The 19,304-nt window shown below is 39.3% G+C and overlaps 2 long non-coding RNA genes across 2 annotated transcripts in view; one reads left to right on the top strand and one right to left on the bottom strand.

Moving 5' to 3' along the window:
* Positions 1-222: 222 nt before the first annotated feature.
* The window catches only part of LOC137334970 (uncharacterized), a 30,551-nt gene continuing 11,469 nt past the window's right edge, over positions 223-19,304 (top strand). Inside the window, exons 1-3 of the long non-coding RNA XR_010966286.1 lie at positions 223-267; positions 1,016-1,191; positions 11,217-11,409. This is a non-coding gene — a long non-coding RNA (uncharacterized lncRNA). The remainder of the gene's footprint in view (positions 268-1,015; positions 1,192-11,216; positions 11,410-19,304) is intronic.
* Positions 5,612-9,002, bottom strand: LOC137334969 (uncharacterized). The gene is made up of 3 exons (XR_010966285.1): positions 8,961-9,002; positions 5,834-5,890; positions 5,612-5,739 (listed from the first exon to the last, which is right to left on the bottom strand). It is a non-coding gene; the product is annotated as an uncharacterized lncRNA (long non-coding RNA).

Below are 19,304 nucleotides of genomic sequence, written 5' to 3' on the forward strand. Positions count from 1 at the left end.
ATATTTAACATTTGTTATCCATACAGAAAATATCTAATTTAAAAATATCAGAAATTGAGGCCCAACACAGCTGTAGGAAGTCTTAAAAGAAATGCATTTCTCACTATGGGTTAACTTTACAAATTTGTGCTCCCAGTGCAGAGCTTCAACTGCTGGGAATGTGCGTCAGAAATTCATCACAAGCTTCCCGCAGCTTTTCATCCATTATTTTTAAAGGGACAGAAGATAATGGGAGGCATGCATCTGAAATCCTGATATGCACTTCAGGTAGGTGAAGCTCCCCGTAAAAATCAATTTTGACAAATTATCATATATCTGTCGTATTTGCTATCATATTTCACTGCAAAATGTTTTAACCATTTGTAAATCAGAGGTGAAGTCCTAAATCCATTCACTGACACACGGTACAGACACTGACAGAAGCAAGGGGTTTATATGACCTAGAGATTTAGGAGAAAACAGGTGCCTTTAAGAGACTTAGCACTAGATTTCTAGGCTCTTCTACGTCATTTGCTGCCCCTGACCCTGCTGACACAATCAAATATGTAATTTACAGCTGGACCACTGAAAGTTTGAGCAGTGAAAGTAAAAACCAGTGAGTGACTGCAGTTTTCTGAAAGAAAACTGTACATAATCTACCTCTCTCATTACAAAATAACTTACCATTCTCAAAAATTGAATGTTGCTAAGTGACCACTAGTACATCAAATAAATGACTAGGAGAATACCATAATGAAAAACAATTCAGATACATTACTAAAAGTCTGTGCATCAAAAATGAAGCTGGATACTTCCTTCAATTTCACCATTTTAATAATGTTTTTGATTAATTCAAGATAAATAAAGGAATGTTGTTTATATACAAATGTATTACATTGCTTAAATGCACTGGTTACTACCTCAAATACAGATGGATGCTATAATGGAAGAATTAGGCTCTAGAAGGATGAGCTTCAAAGGGCTGGATAACCATTTTCTTCCTTGACTTTTCTTGTGTTCTTAAAATCGATAGCAGATTAAAAAGCTGTATAATCAGCAAAAATGCCAACTATGAGGATTAACATCCTGTGAAAGGCAGCTTGTTGGTTATTTCGAGAAGGAGATTTCGAAGAGCATAGAGTTGAAAGATGATCTCTGACACAGTGGCATGCGAAGAGCCCATCACCTGGAAATTTTAAACCAAAAGTACAGGTAATTAGTAATTGTTATTTCTTGAGTGCATCAGGTCTATTATCTCTGGCTCCTGAGGGGCGGAATCATAGAAAGTTATGGCACAGAAGGAGGCCATTCGACCCATCGTGTCTGTTCTGGCCGAAAAAGAGCTATCCAGTTTAATTTTTAATCCCACTTTCCAGCACTTGGTTTGTAGCCCTGCAGATTATAGCACTTCAAGTGCACATCCAAGTACTTTTTAAATGAGTAAATGAGTTGAGGGTTTCTGCCTCTACCATCCTTTCAAGCAGTGAGTTCCAGACCCCCACCACCCTCTGGGTGAAAACATTTCTCCTCAGCTCCCATCTAATCTTTCAACCAAATACTTTGAATCTATGCCCCCTGGCCATTGACCCCTCTGCTATGGGAAATAGGTCCTCCCTATCCACTCTATCTAATCCCATCATAATTTAATATTCCTCAATTAAATCTCCCCTCAGCTTCCTTTGTTCCAAAGAAAACAACCCCAGCCTATCCAATCTTTTCTCATAGCTAAAATTCTCCAGCCCTGGCAATATCCTCATAAATCTCCTCTTTAACCTCTCTGCTGATCTCTCATCATCAGATGTGAGATGTGCACTCACATCTTTCCAGTAATTTGGTGACCAGAACTGTACGCAGTACTCAAGCTGTGGCCTAACCAATGTTTTATACAGTTCTAGCATAACTTCCCTGCTCTTATATTTTACGCCTCGGCAAGTAAGTGATAAAGAATAGACTTTTTTTAGGTTCTGTTTTAGGTTCAGAAAAACCTGTTTAAAATATTTACCACAGATATCAATCAAAATAATTTTTTTTGGAATCTATATATCTTGTCATAGTAAGAATAGTGCAAAGCTACAATTATGTTTGCATGGACTTACTGCTGTCCATAGCATCAGTGTGCCCAAAATAGATGCGAAATAACCCAACTTAAGCTCTGCTCTGTAAAACATTAGGATGTGGGTTGTGCCCACAAATACGGTGATTTCTTAAGTAGGCCATGAAGGGAAGGCGTCCAACAGAAGCAAGCACCTCCTACACAGAAAGAGGTGTAAAATTCCCATGGGCAGAGAGGGGAAATTGGATAAGTGAGTTAACCCAGGTCAATCTCCTAGCAACTGGTTACAAACACTTTTGGCAGATATCTGGCAACAGGTAACCTTCCTGCCGTAATTATTTTTAGTTTTAAAGTAGTCAGGATTAGTTCAGAAGATGTTTATAATGGTGACATCTTGTACATTGTGCCTGTTTCACTCTTAAACAACCAGCAGCTCCACACAATTTTGTACTCTCTGGCCAGGCCTTTTTTTCAAATTTCAGCTGATGGATGTGCTGTGAGGCTGAATATTTAAAGGCCCCTTCAGTTTCAAATTAAACATGAAATTTCCTACAAGTAATTAAAAATGTAAATCACCTCTCCAATATTTATTTTAAACTCTGTCTCTTCACTATTAGATTAAATAGGCAGTGAGTGGGAAGCAATGGGGCTGAGGGATGTTCAAGTATGACACGCCCTGCTCTGGACTTCCCTTCCTAAACCCCTCTACCTCTCCACCACCCTCTTCTCCTCTAAGACCTTCCTTAAAACCCACTTCTTTGACCAAGCTTTTGATCAGCCCTCCTAATATCTTTTTTGCTTCAGTGTTCATTTTTTGATTACAGGTCCATGAAGTACTTTGGAATGTTCTCCTACATTAAAGGCACTAAATAAATGCAAGTAGTTGTTGTTACTGCGCATATGGGCTTGGGGGGTCAGCTGAGGAGAAAAGGCATGGGGGCTGAAGGAATAGGGACTATCACAAGAGCTGATGGCAAGGAGGAGGGTAAAAGGTTAACACAAATCACAGCAGATCACAGGAGGAACACAAGATATCAGTCATGTAATGATAGGTTTGGCACCATCAAATGGACTGATGCACAGGACTAGAGGTAGCACAGCAGAGATAATTACACTGCTTAAATTGGTACTATGAATGGCAACAGTTTGGGACCCAACAGAGAGATAGAAATGCAAGGCTACAATTCACAAGTGCTGGTGCCAACAGAAGTGATAGAGAAGGCGATGGCATCCCATCTCTGACATCAGCAACACTTCAGCTTCAGTCTAACAGAAAGAGAAACAACCAATCTCAAACTTAAAGGTTACCAGTGAGGTAAGCGGCTGAAGCACCCCTGCCAACCTTCATACAACTCAGAAAGTGATTCCGCTACTGCTGTTCTACTACTACTGTCGAGACATTCCCCAGGCATCAGGCACCAGCAATGATGAAAAAGTAGCAAATCTGTTAAAACGATTTGGTGAACACAGGAACAGGAGCAGGCCATTCGGCCGCTCAAGCCTGTTCCGCCATTCAGTTAGATCTTGTTAGAAGTAAAGGGAATTAGGGGTTACGGGGAGCGGGCAGGAAATTGGACATGAATTTAGATTTGAGGTTACGATCAGATCAGCCATGATCTTATTGAATGGCGGAGCAGGCTCGAGGGGCCGATTGGCCTACTCCTGCTCCTATTTCTTATGCTCTTATGATCTGTATCTTAACTCCATCTACCCATCTTGGTTCCGTAACCCTTAATACCCTTGCCTAACAAAAATCTATCAGTCTCAATTTTGAAATTTTCAACGTGCACTTGTTCTAAAGTTAATCGGCAATTTTGGGTTACTGTTGAATATGAATAAGACAGTTTCAACTGCAGCAAGGCTGGGAGCCAGCATTGGAGAACTATTTTAGGAAGCAGTTCTCCACTGTAAATGGGCTGTGAAAGCATTCTCCATCAACCTCTCCATGTATACCCATTCTTATCATCTACTGCCTTTTGGACTGCAACCTTAGCATCAATAATTAAGAGTAAACATAAATGAAAATATGTCAGCTTTGTCATTTTAAGGGTTTGCAAAGGAATTGAGACTAAAGAAAAGCAATGCTTTCAGAATAATTAACAACATTGCAGGTCGTTACTTTAAATAAATCTAAAATAATCTAAATGTAGTTGTAAAAGACCCATTACCATAAGGTTTTTTGCTTGTAATTTCTCCATGGCTTTTTCTGCCGCGTGATCCTTAGATGACTTACACCGCCCCTGTAATATAATAAATAGTTGTTTGAATTTGATGAATTTTTGTGTTTCTTCTGGGAGATGCCTTATCATAAATTCCTGTGCAATGTTACATTAGGTTAATCTTACCAGATGGATGTATTTGCTCACTCACAGATAGGGATGTGGTATACTGAGTATACGCACTTTTCATTTTTGAAGGCTACAGACCTGGCTTAGAAGTACAGAATGGCAAATAACACAAGGTGGAGGTGATATTTGCAGCCACCTTCTGATAAAGATGGTAAGGCCCTATGCTGGTCACTGTAATGAAGAGTTTTTTTTATATACTATCTGATGATATTATCAGTGATTCATTGTGAGACCAAAGGCTAGAAATTACATTTGCCAATATTAGCGGCAGGACGCTAAATGTATTTGTATAACATTCCTTTCTTCTCTATTGTAACTGAGGTGTTTATCCATGTAAAATAAATTAACTAACACATATGATTAAACAGTGGACAGAGGAATACAGTAATGTCACCAACGGTAATTTCTAGACCGATAAAGGGTAGTAGTAAAGCACCACATAAGGATCAAGAAACAAGAATATTACTTTCTTATTAGATTATAATAACATATATGATTCACCATTATAGTTTACAGTCCAGTTTAGTGGGTTTCTCATGCATGTTTTCAAATCCCTCCATAGCCTCACCCCCCTCCCTATCTCTGTAACCTTCTCCAGCCCTACAACTCTCCGAGATCTCTGCATTCCTCCAATTCTGGCCTCTTGCACATCCCCAATTTTCTTCGCTCCACCATTGAGGCCGTAAGCTCTGGAATTCCCTTCCGAAACCTCTTTACCCCTCTCTCTCTCCTCCTTTAAGATGCTCCTTAAAACCTACCTCTTTGATCAAGCTTTTGGTCACCTGTCCTACTATCTCCTTATGTGGCTCGGTGTCAAATTGTGTTTGTTAATCACTCATGTGAAGCGCCTTGGGATGATTTATTACATTAAGGGTGCTATATAAATTCAAGTTGTTGTTTATTCTTTCATATGAAGTATTATACACATCAGAAACTATTATGTATATATAAAATATAATCCAAAATGCTGCAAAATGCACCAAATATAGTATAAAAGATCAACAATTTCTGGGGGAGCATGCCTCCAGACCCTCTCCCATGGAAAATAAAATCCTGTACATAATGTATAGTATGCCAACTTTTAGTATTACCTCTACACCACTGCTCACAGAATGGAGTCTTGTCCAAATGAATTGCAAGAGAGGTAGTTTGATAGGGTGCTTATCTAGAATGGATAGATATAGAAAAATAAAGCAAACTTACACATTTTGTGGTTGAATTTATGATCTGGATATAATCTTTGATTTTTGATAGATCCCTTTTGACAGCTTCAGGTACTGATAAGTTTTGTAGATTTTTTTTCAAGAAAACATGATAGAATCTCAAAGCCTTCTTCATAACAGTACATTTGCCCTTTCTCTGTAAAGTAATGGTAAACATTTAACGATATAAAACTAAGTGGGGATTTATAGATAAGAATATTTAATAACCATTGATGCATAAATAAACTTACTGTCATATTCACAAATTCGCAGAACTGTGGTAGGATTCGGCCATCAGTCCCAGTAATCTGGAAAAATACAAATGAAAGGATGATGTGGCGCACTTTATACGCAGAAGAGAATGTATTTCTCTGAGTGTAAAGAACGATTCTTTTCCGAAATTGCCATTAAAAGCCGATGACCGTTTAGTTTAACTAACGTTACACGCATGAGGAAAATGGTAAACCACCGAGAACACAATTGAGCTTTCTATGTGCACCTTCAAAGGTATTTAAAAACTTCGTGAAAGATAATGACATCTATCTCTGCAAACTGCTTAAAAACAAACATTTTAAGCATTTTTAAAAAATTTTCTGCAAATTTGAAAGGCGATCATGAAATCATTCTGGGAGATAAATCAAACCTTCTTGGTGACCCTTTCCACACACGAGCAAAAGTCCTTGATCAGCTCATCTGGCACATTTGGTTTGCAGCCCGACCCAAGATTTCCTACAATACCGGGGATGGAAGCCAATACGAGCCAAGCGGTCGGGGAGATCATAACGATATTGATGAGCGACCTGCTGCACAATCTCACTTTCACTGCTAACAGCGGTTTGGAAGCCTGGTACCTCCCCAATTTATAGCCTGGGATGCCAAGAGATGCCCCCGGAAAGTCTCATTTCACAATCACGTCATGTTCAGATTCCCCTTCCTCGCCCCACGGGGAGGAATGTGGGACAATTGATTTAAAATTTCCATTTTTAAAAAACTTTTTGTTTACGGCACGGAAGTGGGGAGAGCCCCTTCACTTATCTAGGTCACCTTTATCTGCTTGTGCACTGATATTTCCCTGTCACTCAAAAGGTACTCGGCGTGGGTTAGAGCTTAGAAATCACTGATAATACTCCTTGGTGTGGTGTCAGATAATCATCATACTACCGAAAGAGAAGTGAAAGTTATTAAAATTGTGATGTTGCTATCTCACCAGGTGATTATCAGTAAGATCTTTATTCTGACACTGACTTGGCAGAAAACACTTCAGAAATCAACAATTTACTCATTCCCCACTTTTGTAGGAATTTATTTAGGACTTCACCAGTTCCAAGTACCCAGATGCGCTTTTTCAGTCTTTTATCAGTGTGATAACTGTTTATGGCTTTATCTGCCCTAATCAGCCATAACATTTATTTGCCAGAGTTGAAGGATCTTTTGAACTTTTTAAATCTTTGATAAGAAAATTAAAATAAAACATTGTGTAGCATTTGATGATGCTATCAGCTGTAGCTTGCAACTCTGCAGGAGACAAACTTTATCACAGACTCCCTCTTAAAGAGAGCTGAAATTCAACTGTCCAGACTTCAAAAACTAAATTGTTAGCATAAGGTTTTCAATAAGGCTCTTGAACATTGAAGTCAGGTGTCATAGGTTTATTAAGCATATAGTACATGCAATAGTACTACTTATATATACACTTAAAGGGTCATACTTACAACCACACCTAATAGTTTGGTTGGGGAGCTTAATATCTTAGGCTTTTACAAATCCAAATGCTCATTACAAACTGCCAGTTTTTATACATTCCTCTCACTCCCTCTACATTACAATCCATACAGTTCTGCATTACATAATTAAATAGAAGTTGCAATGAAACTCCATATAAGGAGAATGTAATTGACTTATCCTTTATAAATAACTTTAGTTTTCCTTACTTAACAAGCTCTTTTTCCATTGGGCTAACAAATATAACTGCCTTACTTCATTATCTTATCAATAGTTTCATTCTTGTTCTGTGTAATTGCCATTCTACCAAGTGAAACCTTTAATTTTATTTCTGTCTGTTTGTGTATAATTTGTACCAGTGAGAAAGGATGATGTACACTCAGATGTTTTCCTTTGCAGAACTAACTGTTTCCCCACACAGTTATCAAATGATTAAAGTTCTCTGAAACTTATGCAATAGCATGTCTTTAATTAAGTCTCTGTAAGTAAAAATATATCAACCAATATACCTTTTACTTAAACTGTTCTGGTCCTTAATAAAGGCCATAAAGCACTTTGTTGGTGCCAAAGTATAATAGCTTTATTAAAAAGTTATAACAAGTTACAAAGATGTTTAAAATACAATAGTACAATTAAGTATGCTGATTAAATTGATACAACCTGGCTTATTGTTCACGAAACCACAGATCCCAGAGTCCACCACCGAAGGCCTGATCTATGAACAGTCCAACCGTGTCCCGAGAACGTTCTGGTTCGTTACCAAAAAGTACCTCACTTATATATGTTTCAAAGATAGTAAACTCTGTATAAGCTTCCCATCAATCATCTCCTCAGTCTCAAAAGGGAGGCTATCAATCTTACTCCCTTCCTCCTAACATCTGGCATAGCAACACTCCTTTCTGGTTCCCACCAGCACTAACAACCTTTTATTAATGAGCCCTTATCTTCAACCCCAAGTATGATATACCTCTGGGTGACTCCTTGTGCCTTCCACCAGTGATGCCACCACCTCCCTAATGATTAGTGGCCTCTAGGATGGCACTAAACGTCATCTTCAAACACATAGAAATATACATATTGCTTCTAAATTTCATTTGGTTAATACAGAAACCTAAAGTGTATCATAATACCAAGAAATCATGGACTTAAAAGATTCTCCAACTCTCCTTTTACAAATATCCATCTTGTGGCTATTTTCTAAGTATTATTCCTCCCAATTTCATTGTTAATAGAAAGGAACTTAACCCTAAATTTTGGAAATCCAAATTACTATGTCCCTCTTTACTTTAATTTCAATCACAATTTGGTACCAACTGATTGTTTCATTAATTAGTCGGTTTCTCTATGGAGCATGTGTCAGTGCCTTGCTTAAAAGGTTTCCTCACTTTCCTGAGCCATGTTAACCATTTCATGTTGTGCTGCCGTCAAGTAACTGAGCATGTCTGAGACCCATTGTTCAGTAAATCTTCTTCGTGTATTTCCGCATACCAGCAACATATCATAGGTAATGTTCTTGGATATTAACTTTCTGCTGACCGGTCTCTTTTTCCTTATGGTATTTCCGAACATGTTTTCCATGGCACACGTCATAAGTCCAGTAAGATTCAATCCTGTAAGAGCAACTGGTTTGTTTAAAGAGAGGTTCCAATAACTCACCAGGCCATAGACCTTTATAATCATGTTCTTCATCCTGGTTTCCGTTTCCGATGGTGGCAACATACATTTGTATCTTTCATGTCCACTGTAGCCATTCTTGGGCTTTCAGGTTATCTTATCAAAAAGGTTAGGGGTGTCTGGAGGTCTTTGCTTATCTCCCCCTGCATGGTCTCCATGTCTCGGGTAGTGGCCAGGCTATGAAATGCAATTTTCTCATTGTTCAGTATAGGCAAGTACACACCATCTCCAATTTACTATTCTCAACTACACTTTCCTGACTTTCACTAGATTGTACATTTATGCCAGATTGATATCTTTATTAAATCATGCCCAGGTGAATGACTTTAGAGAAATTTCCATTTGATGATGCAATTTCCCTGTTTCTATCTTTAATTCTCAATCATTTCCTCTCATCCAATTTTACCCATCCCATTATATTGCCAATCATGAGCCCTGGAGGAACTTTACTGTCCAATACAATATTTACAGTCGAGTAACTATCCCAATACATTTTTTATTTATTTTACTTAAATCCTTCTTGAACCACTTCGTTTCCCAAAATATCCCGTTACATTGTGCCTGAGTTCATTCCATCATTTCAAAATTATCCCAATTCGAGAGCAGTATTGTTGGGCTGACAGGACTTGTCAATGTACAGTTTTATTTCCCTTCCCAAAAGAATTCTTCCTTGTCACACAGCATTGGATAGGAACCATTTAGACTGGACTTTTATTTTAAAATATAATTTGATTATCTCCTTAAACAACAGCTAAATTTTTCCAATTTGAGTGCTTGAACAGCAACTCATATCAATTTTTCTTATCAATTCCAATTTCAGAAACAAATGGCTACAGGCTTTGTGGTTTTACAGTTGAGAGAGAAGTGCTTGTGATTACTTTTGGATGTAACTCCCATATCTCCCCTCATCGGGCATTCTGTCGTGAAAGACAATAAATGGATTACAGCAAAATAAGTCAAAACATTTTCAAAAGAGGAAAAGCAACTTGGATCAAGGCTTGATAATTGCTTTTCCTTCTCTATGTCATTTTGAATTATCGAAATCCAAGTCTTAAGTCTTAGTCCAAAACATCACCACGCTATGACGTTTGATAGCTGCCGATGTTTGCCGATAAGGTCTTAAATTCTTAACACCACTGGATTATTTCCTGTGCTAACATTTCTCCAACAAAGGTTGCTCCATAACTTTGTGAAGCCATTTTATGTCAAAGAGCTACTCTTGGTAATCCTGCACCATCAACACTCATGAGGTCCCAAAAACCATGGTCACCTGTTTTAAAAGAAACACAAAAAATCCATTGTGGCTCTTCTTGAGAGCCCAAGGGGTTAATTTGTCAATTCAACATTTATTGTTTTTTTGTTGTCCAAAGGAATAATTCCTTTACCTGAAACAAATCCAGAAAAGAAAACATGAGAGACTACCTAGCTTCTCTGTCCTATCTCGCCCTCTCTCTCTCTGGAGCTCGCAGCCTGACTGAAATTAACCCTGTCTCTCCCACACACATGTACATAGGACAGCTGACTTTGGAATTTCCAACTCCAAGTCCTTTTTGTGTTTTTAAGATGTAACCACATTAAGAAAAATGTTTTATGTTTTTGATTTCATTTATTCCCTCAGGTGAGGAGGGTTCAGAATGTTGGAACTCCCACTCTCCATCCCATGTTATTAAAGGCTCAAAGCCTGGGAATGTCCTTCTGGAGTCAGTGGAGGCAGTCTCGTCCTCCTCAACTTGTACATTGTCATTGTCCATAAGCCATAAAAGGATTATAGGGATGATGGCATGTATCGTTTCAGTATCCTGTCCCTGCCACTTCTTTAGTCTGGTTAATATGTACCCACCTATCCTTTTTATCAGTCTGAATTTCGTACACATTATTACGCAATTTGTCTATTATGGAGAAGGGTGCTTCAAATTTCTTTGCCCACTTTCCTGTGACATTGTTCAGTTCTACCATCACCTTATCCCCCACTTCAAGACCCTTTACATAAGGACCGAACTTGTGCCAGCATTTATTATTGTGGCCAATTGATAGGGCAGAGCTTGAGTAAACCTGTTCATGGTCATACTCTCAGGTTGGTGTCTTGAGAGAGCACCGCCTAGCCTGATTTAATCATACGGTCCTTAACATGCACCCCTGAAGAAAGGGGGTGTTTCACTTTGAACTTAACAAAAATCATTTTTTTTTATCAAGAGACAATAAAACTGTTTTTACAGTAACTGCTCTTTCCACTTTCAGAAAGCTGTGACTCCACCAGATTGAAATGCTGGATGCTCAAAAGATGTCAGACCAACTAGTTCAGTCCAAATACTTAACTTCAGCAATACTTCCTGCTTGTCAAAGGGTGGGGGAGGAATCAATCACAATAGCACGGTGCTTCAAAGAAGTTCAAATTAACTTATAACCAGAGACCATCCTGCAACTGTAACTCGTAAGTTTTTAAAGCTGCATCTCATCTTTTCATTTACAATTAAATCTTATTTTGTTAATTATTTTAAATAAATGCAAAGATTGTTGCTTGGTGAATTAAAAACAGATGTCCATGTCCTTGGAAGGGGTTAACTTTTTTTTTCAAAAGCCCACTATCAGACACACACTGCGTTCTCAGTGTATGTCAACGTAGCTCTCCCGTAAATTTTTGTTAAAACATTTGTAACGGGAGATAGCATTTCCCTTCGTTCATTTTAGTTTTTAGTTAGTCCAGTATTTCCAGATTGTTGTGATTCCCACCTCAAATTTTGTTCCATCAACTTTCGTTGAGGTTGCTCTCAATTTCTAATTGTAGTTTCTAATTGTTTCTTAAGTTTTATAATTTGCTGTCCTTGCCATAACACAACCAAAGCTTTCCAATTCATTCCTCTCCACATATTTTTTGTGGGTATGATCTTAACCAACTCTTCAAGCTGTTCTAGGTTTCCTGCTTTTCCTATCAAGGAGATATGAGATATCCTTTTTCTCCTTCTGTTTTTCGGCCACTTTTTTTTTGACCACAGCCAATCACAAGATAAAAAGGATGCTGTCAGAGCTAACAGCTATCACATTTTAGTACAACCACGATGATTATCCCAAAATTATCGGAATTGATGCCCTGTACTTGACAACAAGATATCATTCTTCGATTTACAGTTACATACATTAACTCCTTACACATCAATTCACACTCACCAATACTCAACACAACTTTAAACAGATTAATTCACAATCACCAATGCTCAACACAACTTAAACTTCAAATCATTCGACATTTACTTGAAACCATTAAGCATTTAAGAAATTCAAAATGCCAATTTTTATGTGATAATCTCATGTCCAGAATTTGAGATGCTCACATTTTATAAGAACCAGAATTTTACTTGGTCACAGCAAAAGTCTGGTTTCCACAAATTAATAGGTCAGCTAACCTCAATAACTCCAATTTTAATTCAGCAATATCAGAATTAAGACAAAACAGATGTTAAACACAAGACAAACAGATGTTAAACACAAGACAAACAGATAAAATTATCAACATAGCACGTTCTTTCTAAAACCCAGTACATTACACAAAAGAGGAAAGCACATAACAAGTATTAAAAGGGGGCGTAGCCCACAACTTCAAAAAGAAAGCACTCATGATTAGGACAGGCTTCTTACAGAGACAGTACAGACAGTTCAATTTTTGATATTTGTGACTTAACCCTATTCTGTACTGACTCAAAGTCTCAAGCTCACAGTCTGTACCTTCACCCAAGCCTGATGTGGGTGACGGTCCTTCCATCTTTCTCTTGCTTCAAAGCTTGCAACGCAGCCTGATCTCCTCTATCTCCTATCCCCTCTGCTTTCCAGACCGCAGCTATCGTATCCGCCCATCCCTGCTTGCTTGCTCGTATCCCTGCTGCCAAACACTTGAATACCTCGGGGCTACGAGCATCCAGTATCATTCATACCTTCTCTCTATCGTCACAGTCACTCAATTTAGCAGTTTGATCTATTGCTGCTATGGAGGCTCCTGGGTCTTTCCTGACTTCTATTTCAGGAATATAGGGGATCTCTAGGATAAGATGCAGGCAACAGAGTTTTGAATGAGCTGAAATTTATGGAGGGTGGCAGATGGTAGGCCGACCAAGAGAGTATTGGAAAAGTTGAGTCTGGAGGCAACAAAGGCGTGGATGAGGGTTTTAGCAGCAGAGGTATGATAGAGGTCTAATTAAGCAACCTCTGTGACAGAGAGGACATAGGATTGGAAGCTCAGCTCGGGGTCAAAAAAAATGCCGGGGTTGCGAACAGTCTGGTTTAGCCTGAGACAATGACTGGGAAACGGAGATAGAGTTGGTGACAAGGGTATGAAGTTTGTGGCAGGATGCGAAGATAATGGCTTCTTTCCTCTCAATGTTTAGCTGGAGGAAATTGCGGTTCATCCAAGACTGGATGTCAGATAAGCAGTCTGACAGCACAGAGCAGTGGAGGGGTCGAGAGAGTTGAGTGTCATCAGCATACATGTGGAAGCTGACCCCTTGTCTGCAGATGATGTCGCCAAGGGACAACATATAGATGAGGAAGAGGAGAGAGGTCAAAGATAGATTCCTGGGGGACTCTTGGGGTAACATTGCGGGGGCAGGAATGCAGGGAAGACTGATAGCGTTTGAAAGGGATTGGGACAAATTAAAGTGATGTGAGTACAGAACAATACACACTAACATGTTCAGTGTGTGAAGATATCATTCTATCACAGTGTGCATCATACCATAGAAATAATTTTCTTTTAATATAAGAGTAAGAACAAACGGAGATGAAATCCAAAAGAAGATGTAAAAAATTGTCAGTGTATCTCATGGATAAGAACATAAGAAATATGAGCAGGAGTAGGCTATACGGCCCCTCGAGCCTCCTCCGACAATCAGATCATGGCTGATCTTCGACCTCAACTCCACTTTCCTGCCCGATCTCCATGTCCCTTGATTCCCCTAGAGTCCAAAAATCTATCCATCTCAGCCTTGAATAAAATCAATGACTCAGCATCCACAGGCCATGGGGTAGAGAATTCCAAAGATTCACAACCCTCTGAGTGAAGAAATTCCTCCTCATCTCAGTCTTGAATGGCCAGCCACTTATCCTGCGACTATGCCCCTAGTTCTAGAATCTCTAGCCGGGGAAACAAACTCTCAGCATCTACCCTGTCAAGCCCCTTCTTAATCTTATATGTTTCAATTAGATCACCTCTCATTCTTCTAAACTCCAGTGAGTTTTGGACCATTCTACTCAACCTCTCTTCATAGAACCACTCTCTTGTCCCAGGAATTAATCTAGTGAACCTTCATTGCACCGCCTCCAAGGCAAATATATCCTTCCTTAGATAAGAAGACCAAAACTGTACGCAGTACTCCTGGTGAGGTCTCACTAAAGCCCTGTACAACTATAGTAAGACTTCCTTACTCTTGTACTCCAACCCCCTTGCAATGAAGGCCAACATGCCATTTGCTTTCCTGATTGCCTGCTGTACCTGCAGGTTAGAATCATAGAACCATAGGAAAGGTACAGCACAGAATGGGGCCATTTGGCCCATCGTGTCCACACCGGCTCGAAGAATAACCAGGTGCCCATTCTAATCCCAGCTTCCAGCACCCGGTCCGTAGCCCTGCAGCTTACAGCACTTTAGGTGCATGACCAGGTAGTTTTTAAAAGAGTTGAGGGTCCCTGCCTCTACCACCAATTCAGGCACCGAATTCCATACACCCACCACCCTCTGGGTAAAAAAGTTTTTCCTCATGTCCCCTTAACTTCTTGTGTTTCTTGTACAAGGACACCCAAGTCTCTCTGAACACCAACATTTACTAGTTTCTCACCATTTAAAACTGGCCTGTAGTTCCCTGTTTTCTCTCTCCTTCCTTTCTTGAATAGTGGGATAATATTTGCTACCTTCCAGTTCACTGGGACGGTTCCAGAATCTAGAGAATTTTGGAAGATCACAACCAATGCATCCACTATCTCTGCAACCACCTCCTTTCGAATTCTAGGATGTAGGCCATCAGGTCCAGGGGATTTGTCAGCTTTTAGTCCCATTAGTTTGTCCAGTACTTTTTTTCTAGTGATATTAATTGTTTTAAGTTCCTCACTCTCATTTACCCGTTGGTTCCCCACTATTTTTGGTATGTTTTTTGTGTCTTCTACTGTGAACTCAGAAACAAAATATTTGTTGAACGCATCTACCATTTCCTGATTTCCCCATTATAATTTCTCCTATCTCAGCCTCTAAGCAACCAACGTTTACTTTTGCTACTCTCTTCCTTTTTACATACTTGTAGAAGCTCTTACAATCTGTTTTTATATTTCTTGCTAATTTACTTTCATATTCTGTACATAAATTTACCCTGTCAGCCAAACTAGTGATATTTTGATTTAGTCCTTCTCTTGACTGTTAGCCTGTTTGAAAACTTTGCAATATAACTTTAGTTGCACGGTTTAAGCTAAAATACTATCCTTGCTTTCTAGGTTATATTGCATTTCTGTAAAGCCCTATATTGAAAATGTTTATTTCTAACAAGTCTATTTCTAAGATCATCCCTATGTAGATGACACCCTTACATCTGGCACCATTGGATTGAAGACTTCATTGACACAAATCTCAGGGGGCTGTCAGTCAGTGCTTAAAGTAAAATTTGTTAAGAAGGAGTACATAGCTACCCCACATTAGGTATCTTTGACTCCGCCCACAACATTTGACCCTCCACTCAAACTTTAGGATCTCATAAATACTTACATAATAAGATCAATAAGCAATTGATTTTCTTAGGAAATATAACAAAGTTGCGTAGATGTTTCAATGCTTTTTTTTCCAAAATACGCTTGTCCAAATGTAATAATTCTCCAGTTGAGATATACACATGCAGTTTACAGAAAACTGCAGAACAAGTACATAATACAAAATTCGTGAGACACAGGCACATTTTCAAACCTCAGTGGGCAGGATGCTTTTGCTTTCCTGTGCACAGTGCATCAATCTGTGAGGCAATTACAGATAACCATTTACCTTCGTAAACTAGCTTCTAACTATTCTGCATTACTTTCAAAATAATTTAAACCTTCAACAAAAATTTCCCTTAAACAGGAAACACATTTAAAATCACATAGTGATTTTTAAGTACACCTGCTGTAGTGCCTTGATGCAAAATAGTCACAAATGGAAGCTCAAGAAACTTAGTGATTGGTCTAGCCTACAGACCTTGAACAGCTCTGAGCTCTAGATCTTTCCAAAGCTTGAATGAAAGCCTGCACTGCCTTTTGTAAATAACTGCTAGGAAAGATAGTCCCAGGTGTTAAAGTCTCTTACGCAAATGGTTACATCATAACAGCCCAAATCCATGTCCTTTCCGAACAGATTTGAGCCTGCTTGGATATTAGTGTACAGCCCCTTAAAACATTTGCATGAAATCCCTCCATTTTACACATGCTAAAAATTGCCCCCGGTCCCCTACAGCCAACAGAAAGGATGAAACTCCAATCCCACGAATTTAGGCTGGGCTCGATGCCAGGTAACAGAAATAAAAGGAGGGCATGTTAACCTTTTAAAATTGCTCTTTTAAAAACAATTTTTTAAATTTGAAAACTATGACCTGGAATTCCCTCAAAGCGATTAATACTGCTGTTGTACCTTTTTTAAAAAAAAGTATTACAACTGCCGCTGGCATCCAGAGGGAGAGAGACAGAAGGTTCCTTGGTATGCTTATTTTCATATCCATTCGTGCAAGCATTGGTGTAAAACCAGTGTACAATCAGCGCAAGCAGCTGAACCAGCAGGAAACTTTTGTGCAGCCTTCAACAAAAATTTCCCTTAAATGGGAAACACAATCACTTCAATGGAAATAAAAATTGGGAGAGATGTAGAACAGGCTGCTGATTCGCTATCACTGGTTTTACACTATCGCACAAGGTCAAAATTACCCCTAGTACTGCACATCCCAGAATTGTGATACTGTAACCTGTTTCTTGTCCTGGTGTTTTAACATTTGTCCCATTAAAGCAATTCGGAGCTTGCTGCTACTGCTACTTCCTGACCGACCAGCAGGAACACAGTTCCATTTGTTGTATATTCTACAGGAAAACACCTGAACATAATCTGAGAATATTGGCACACAATTTACAAATATATTTCCTTTTTTTTAACCTCATTTCATGACTTTTACTTGATTACGAGTCACACTGACATAGAATCATAGAAGTTTACAACATGGAAACAGGCCCTTCGGCCCAACATGTCCATGTCGCCCAGTTTATACCACTAAGCTAGTCCCAATTGCCTGCACTTGGCCCATATCCCTCTATACCCATCTTACCCATGTAACTGTCCAAATGCTTTTTAAAAGACAAAATTGTACCCGCCTCTACTACTGCCTCTGGCAGCTCGTTCCAGACACTCACCACCCTTTGAGTGAAAAAATTGCCCCTCTGGACCCTTTTGTATCTCTCCCCTCTCACCTTAAATCTATGCCCCCTCGTTAAAGACTCCCCTACCTTTGGGAAAAGATTTTGACTATCTACCTTATCTATGCCCCTCATTATTTTATAGACTTCTATAAGATCTCCCCTTAACCTCCTACTCTCCAGGGAAAAAAGTCTCAGTCTATCCAACCTCTCCCTATAAGTCAAACCATAAAGTCCTGGTAGCATCCTAGTAAATCTTTTCTGCACACTTTCTAGTTTAATAATATCCTTTCTATAATAGGGTGACCAGAACTGTACACAGTATTCCAAGTGTGGCCTTAATAATGTCTTGTACAACTTCAACAAGACATCCCAACTCCTGTATTCAATGTTCTGACCAATGACAAAAGATAATAACCACAACTTGCCACAAATACGTGCTGGCCAAATGCTCAATGAATTATGGATGCTAAGGGGCCTAAATTCATAATATTCTGGCATGGGTGGAGGATTGGTTATCTAACAGGAAGCAGAGAGTTGGGATAAATGGTACATTCTCGGACTGGCAACCAGTAGCCAGTGGTGTTCCGCAGGGGTCGGTGCTGGGTCCCCAACTCTTTACAATCTATATTAACGATTTGGAGGAGGGGACCGAGTGTAACATATCAAAGTTTGCAGATGATACAAAGATGGGAGGGAAAGTAGAGAGTGAGGAGGACATAAAAAACCTACAAGGGGATATAGACAGGCTGGGTGAGTGGGCGGAGATTTGGCAGATGCAATACAATGTTGGAAAATGTGAGGTTATGCACTTTGGCAGGAAAAATCGGAGAGCAAGTTATTATCTCAATGGCGAGAAACTGGAAAGTACTGCAGTACAAAGGGATCTGGGGGTCCTAGTGCAAGAAAATCAAAAAGTTAGTATGCAGGTGCAGCAGGTGATCAAGAAGGCCAACGGAATGTTGGCTTTTATTGCTAGGGGGATAGAATATAAAAACAGGGAGGTATTGCTGCAGTTATATAAGGTATTGGTGAGACCGCACCTGGAATACTGCATACAGTTTTGGTGTCCATACTTAAGAAAAGACATACTTGCTCTCGAGGCAGTACAAAGAAGGTTCACTCGGTTAATCCTGGGGATGAGGGGGCGGACATATGAGGAGAGGTTGAGTAGATTGGGACTCTACTCATTGGAGTTCAGAAGAATGAGAGGCGATCTTATTGAAACATATAAGATTGTGAAGGGGCTTGATCGGGTGGATGCGGTAAGGATGTTCCCAAGGATGGGTGAAACTAGAACGAGGGGGCATAATCTTAGAATAAGGGGCTGCTCTTTCAAAACTGAGATGAGGAGAAACTTCTTCACTCAGAGGGTGGTAGGTCTGTGGAATTTGCTGCCCCAGGAAGCTGTGAAAGCTACATCATTAAATAAATTTAAAACAGAAATAGACAGTTTCCTAGAAGTAAAGGGAATTAGTGGTTACGGGGAGCGGGCAGGAAATTGGACATGATTTTAGATTTGAGGTTAGGACCAGATCAGCCATGATCTTATTGAATGGCGGAGCAGGCTCGAGGGGCCGATTGGCCTACTCCTACTCCTATTTCTTATGTTCTTATGTTCTTTCAAAAGAGGTAAGGGATAACATAAAACTAAAAGAAAAAGCAGACAAAAATGCAAAAAGTAGCAGAGATCCTACCAACTGGGAGAGATACAAAGAAAAATTACAATTATGTTAGGAAATAGAGGGTGCTCAAGAGCAATGTAGACCGCTTAAAAACTGATAAATGGTGATACTGTCAACGAAAATAAGGAAATGAACAGTATTTACAGGAGAGGAAGAGTATAGCATGCCTTGAAATGCAAGGGAACTAATTTTGAATCAGGGACGGGGACTCACCATAATTAACGTAAGCAAATTAACAGTAATG

The sequence above is a fragment of the Heptranchias perlo genome, chromosome 18 (genome assembly GCF_035084215.1).
Source record: "Heptranchias perlo isolate sHepPer1 chromosome 18, sHepPer1.hap1, whole genome shotgun sequence".
Taxonomy (NCBI): domain Eukaryota; kingdom Metazoa; phylum Chordata; class Chondrichthyes; order Hexanchiformes; family Hexanchidae; genus Heptranchias; species Heptranchias perlo.